Here is a 5,948-nt window from a genome sequence, read left to right as displayed (position 1 = left end):
CAGAACGTTCTCCGAGCCCTACTCCAGAACTACGCTTCCCAGAAGGCCTGGCTACGACTCCATCTTGGATGACGGTCTGAGGCGCTGCCTTCTCCAATGGCCTCAGTGTTTGCTGTCGTGTTTCCTGAAGCGGGCTGGCGCTGGCCTTGCTCAGTGATGGCCCTGGAGCCGTACCCCGCATAGTGGGCCTTGAAGATAAGGCCACCGTAAGATGCTGCAAGGAACACTGATGGGCAGTTTCGTTAAAGTGATTGAACTCCGTGGCTACAGTAGTACATAGGATATGAGGGATAATGCCTAGCTTTCACAATTGTGCAAACGACACACGAAACGTAATAAACTAGAAAATATGTGTAAGCTAAAACAGAAAACGAGTGCCATAAATACCACTTCCCCAAAACAAAAACGCTTAATGTTAGGTGTACATCCTTCTCATAAATTTACAGATTTTATCCTAATGGTATAGAATTATATGAAATAAGCTCTACATTTGCCACAGTTTACTGCCTTAAAAGAGTCTCCAGGCTGTGGCACAAGGAGGGGGATATCAGACTGTATGTCCTGGACTCCTTGAATTGGGGAGATACAGCTGAGAGTCCAGAGAGACCAAGGTAGTTAGAGTTTACAGGACAAGTTACCTAGGAAGAGAGCCGCACAGAGAGCGAGCTCTGGTGATCTTCAGAAGGTCCTCCTTGATAACTCAGCAGAGTACTGTCTGGAACATGCATATGAGGAAACCACCTGAGGTTGGGGAAAGAATCATCCAAAAAGATTAAAGGGAATAGAGCCCAGTGATGCTGGGGAAAGTGCCTGCTGTCACTGGCCAGGGTGAAAAAAATCATGATTCATGAGCATTGGGTAGAGTACTCAGGATGGTCTCCGCTCGGCAATGAAGAGTAATTAGCTCTAGAATAAACACTACAAATGTTATAAGTAAAATTCAAAACTATCGATTAACTGCACCCCAGAACAAACCTCAATAATATTTAGAGAAATACAAAAACATTTTATGGTGCTAAAAGCACCATAAAATTCCCAATATCTGCTAATCTCATTCAAAGATTAGCCGGCAGGCCAGGTGTAGTGGCTCATTCCTGCAATCCCAGCACTCTGGGAGGCTGAGGCAGGCGAACACCAGCCTGGCCAGCATGGTGAAACTTATCTGTACTAAAAATACAAAAATTAGCTGAGTGTGGTCGTGGGCACCTGTAGTTCCAGCTACTTGGGAGGCAGAAGCAGGGGAACTGCCTGAACCCAGGAGGTGGAAGTTGCAGTGAGTTGAGATCATGCCATTGCACTCCAGCCTGGGCAACAGAGTGAGACTCTGTCTCCAAATAAATAAATAAATAAATAAATAAGATCAGCAGGTTTGCAAAGAAAAACGAAAGTAACAACTCACTATGAGGAGAAAAATGAACTATGCAAAACTGACCCAGAACTGATACAGATGTCTGACTTACCAGATAAGGACATTAAAAAGTTTCCATAATTGTGTCTACATGTCCACAAACAAGCAGAGACATGGACAATATTAAAAAATCAAACCAACTGTACAGATGGAACCTACAATGTCTGTGATGAAAAATACACTGAATGGGATTAATAGCAAATTAGAAACCAAATAAAAGATTGGTAGATTTGAAGATAGCAGCAGAAACTTCAAAATGAAACAATAAGAAAATATAAAAAATGTGAAAGAAGCATCAGTGAACTGTGGACTAACTTTAAGCTGTCATATATATATGTAATTGAAATCCACAAAAAGAAGAGAGTGGAGAAGGGGAAGGTAAAATTTTTATTTGAAACATTAATGGCCAGAAATTTTATGCATTTTATGAAAACCATATTTCAGAGAACCAGGAAGCTTTTATAATTGCACAAGCTTTTGTAACTATAATTGCACAATCTGCAATTATAGTTTGAGATCTCATACTCCTTCTCAATATTTGGTGAAATAAAAAATCAACAAGGATATCAAAGACCTAAACTACACTATCAATCATGTTAGGTTATTGACCTAACATTTATAAAACATTCCATTTTGCAACAATAAAATATACATTCTTTTCAGGTGCACATGGAATATGCCAAAAGAGACTGTAATTTGGGCCATCAAAGATGTCTTATAAATTTAAAAGAATTCAAGTCATTCAGAATACATTCTCTGGCCATAGTGGAGTTAAATTATAAATTACTACCTAATTATATTTGGAAAATAATCAAATATTTAGAAACTAAATACCAAACACATTTCTTTTTCTTCTTTCTCCTCCTCTTCTTCCTTTTCTCCTCTCCATTCCCCGCCTCCTCTTTCTTTTTCCTTTTCCTTCTCCTCCTTTTCTTTCTCTTTATTATTCTTCCTTTTCTTTTTCGTTGCCTAGGCTCTGTGCAGTGGTGTGATCATAACTCACTGCAGCCTCCAAACCCTGGGATGAGGTGATCTTCCAGCCTCAGCCTCCCTAGTAGCTAAGACTATAAGCACGTGCCACCATGCCTCCAACTATTTTTGTAGAGACCAGGTCTCATTGGGTTGCCCAGACTGGTCTCAAACTCCTAGACTCAAGCAATTCTCCCACTTTGGCCTCTCACATGCTGGGATTAGAGGCATGGCCCACTGCACCCAACCTAAATAACATAATTCTAAATAACCCATGGGTCAAATTGCAAATTAAAGAGAAGGGGAATTAGAAGGTAATTTGAATTGAATGAAAATAGAAACACATCAAAATTTGTGGGATGCCATTAAAACTGCACTTGGAGGAAAATTTATAGCAGTAAACATTCAAAAAAAGAAGTCTTTAATGAATGACCTCAGCTTCCCACGTTAAGAAACTAGAAACATTTAAGAGCAAAAATAGCTAAAAGTAAGCAGGAGAAAGGAAATAATAAGCATCAGAGTGGATGTCAATGAAATAGAAAAATATAGAGAAAATAAATGAACTGAAAAGCTGATCCTTTGAGAAGATAAATAAAATTGACAAGCCTCCAGCCAGAGTAACTAGGAAAAGAGGAAAAAACAAATGACTAATATCAGGAATAAGAGTGGTTGCATCACTACAGATTGTACAGACATTAAAATGAAGCAAGGGGCTGGGTGCTGTGGCTTACGCCTATTTGCATATTTTAAGTAAAATATGCAATTGGTGACTCCTGCCTGTAATCCCAGGACTTTGGGAGGTTGAGGTGGGTGGATCACCTGAGGTCAGGATTTCAAGACTATTCTGGCCAACATGATGAAACCCCATCCCTACTAAAGATATAAAAATCTCTCCAAGATTGGGAACAAGGCTAGGGTTTCTACTCACACCACGTCTATTCTACGTTGTTCTGGAGGATTCTGCTAGTACATTCAAGCCATACAAAGAAATAAAGTAGTTGGCCTGGTGCGGTGGCTCACATGAGTAATCCTAACACACTGGGAGGCTGAGGTGGACAGATCACCTGATTTCAGGAATTCGAGAGCAGCCTGGCCAACATGGTGAAACCCTGTCTCTACTAAAAATATGAAATTAGCCAGGCGTGGTGGCGTGTGCCTACAATCCCATCTACTTTGGAGGCCGAGGCAGGAGAATCGCTTGAATCTGGGAGGCATGGGTTGTGGTGAGCCAAGATGTGCCATTGCATTCTAGCCTGGGTAGCAAGAGTGAAACTCCATCTCAAAATTAAATAAATAAATAAAGTAGTTGACTTCTGAAATGGCAGAATGATTTCCCTGAACCTTCTCTCTAGTGAAACAACCTTACTTGATGAATTTTTTTTTTGAGATGGAGTTTTGCTCTTGTTGCCCAGGCTGGAGTGCAATGGTGTGATCTCAGCTCATCGCAACCTCAGTTTCCCAGGTTCAAGTGATTCTCCTGCCTCAGCCTCCCAAGTAGCTGGGATTACAGGCACATGACACCATGCCCGGGTATTTTTTTGTATTTTTAGTAGAGATGGGGTATCTCCATGTTGGTCAGGCTGGTCTTGAATTCCTGACCTCATGATCCACCTGCCTCAGCCTCCCAAAGTACTGGGATTACAGGTGTGAGCCACTGTGCCAGGCCTGTTTATTTTGAGATGGAATTTTGCTCTTGTTGACGAGGCTGGAGTGCAGTGGCCCAGTCTTGGCTCACTGCAACCTCTCCCTCCCTCCTGGGTTCAAGCGATTCTCCTCCCTCAGCCTCCCAAATAGCTGGGATTATAGGCATGCATCATTACACCCAGGCACATAATTTTTTTTTTTTTTGAGAGAGAGTCTTGCTCTGTCACCCAGGCTAGAAGGCAGTGGAATGATCTTGGCTCACTGCAATCTCTGCCTCCTGGGTTCAAGCGATTCTCCTGCCTCAGCCTCCTGAGTAGCTGGGATTACAGGCACCCGCCACCTCACCCAGCTAATTTTTGTATTTTTAGTAGAGACAGGGTTTCACCATATTGGCCAGGCTGGTCTCAAACTCCTGACTTCGTGATCCACCCACCTCGGACTCCCAAAGTGCTGGGATTACAGGTGGAAGCCACTGCATTTGGCAAAAAACATGTACTTTAAAAGAAACATTTGGGCCAGGCATGGTGGCTCATGCCTGTAATCTCAGCACTTTGGGAGGCCAAGGTGGGCAGATCACCTGAGGTCAGGAGCTCAAGACCCCGTCTCTACTGAAAATACAAAAATTAGCCTGACGTGGTAGCAGATGCCTGTAATCCCAACTACTCAGGAGGCTAAGGCAGGAGAATCACTTGAACTTGGGAAGCAGAGTTTGCAGTGAGTCAAGATCACACCACTGCTCTCCAGGCTGGGTGACTGGGTGACAAGAATGAGACTCTGTCTCAAAAATAATAATAAATAAAAATAAAAGAAACATTTGAAGATACAAAGTACCATGTGGCATATGTGTTATCTTCTCTTTCCTACTATATATTAAGTGTACAGACAATGTTACAGAACTCTCCTTTCAGTAGATAAGTCAAACAATGTTTAATAAAACCAGAATTAAAATATGCAAGTATCAAGCACAGAATTGTTTATGACACATATCTGAGTTAAATTTCAAAGTGGCCTTGAACACTAGTACTTATTACACTGTTCAGATTAAAAGCATGTTATTTGAAAAAATTACTCCTACCTTATACTTGTAATATATTTAAATGATGTGCCTATTTTGATTTGTCCGAAGACTAGATTGGATATAAAGCAAGAACATTCTGCATTTGTATTTATTGTGATGGAATGCCATATCTTCCTTCCTAGGAGTATGCATCACAGTATAGTTTTGTGACCAAATTCAGGGGAGCAGGGGAGGCTCAGCTCGCCTGAGGGGATGTTTTTCCAGGTCCTTGGTCCCTCACTCACCCAAGAATGGAAGAGAGGACCATGCCAGCTGCAGTGAGCAATTAAGTAAATATCAGACCCCAAAGAGTTTTGCAGAAAGTGATTTATTTAGGCAGAGAGAAAGAAAAAGGTGAAAGAAATAGAAAAGATAAAGAGGGAGGATACAAGATGGCCGTTTAGGAAGAGCTCAGGATTGCAGCTCCCAGTGAAAGCGCAGAGGGTGAGTGCACGCCGCGTTTTTATTGCCCACAGACTAGGAAATTCCCGGGCGGAGGAGCTCCACGGTCGCCAGTGCGGCTGTTTAGGCCAGCGCAGCTGTGCCGGCCAGCGCCGCTGATATGCCCCGCGCGGCTGCTTTGTCGGCGCCCCGGAGCCGCGGTTCTCCATACAAAATACACCGGTCCGGGGGCCCTTTTGGCTGGCGATTGGAGCCATGGGAAGTTACCCATTCGCCGGTTCAAAAAGGGGACTGAGCAGAGAACCAGGACAGTAGATTCCAGGGCAAAACAACAAAAAAAAAGCGCCACAAACCTCAGTGCCTCTGTTGAAGCCAGCACAGTGAGTGGCCACAGGGGAAAACAAACAGACCCCGGCGCCTCTTCAACAGGCGACTGGAACGCCAACTTAAAAAAGGCTCTGAGGCAGG

This window comes from Sapajus apella, unplaced genomic scaffold (assembly GCF_009761245.1).
Source record: "Sapajus apella isolate SASKATOON/1434 unplaced genomic scaffold, GSC_monkey_1.0 scaffold247, whole genome shotgun sequence".
Lineage (NCBI taxonomy): Eukaryota > Metazoa > Chordata > Mammalia > Primates > Cebidae > Sapajus > Sapajus apella.
This window is presented reverse-complemented; position numbering follows the sequence as displayed.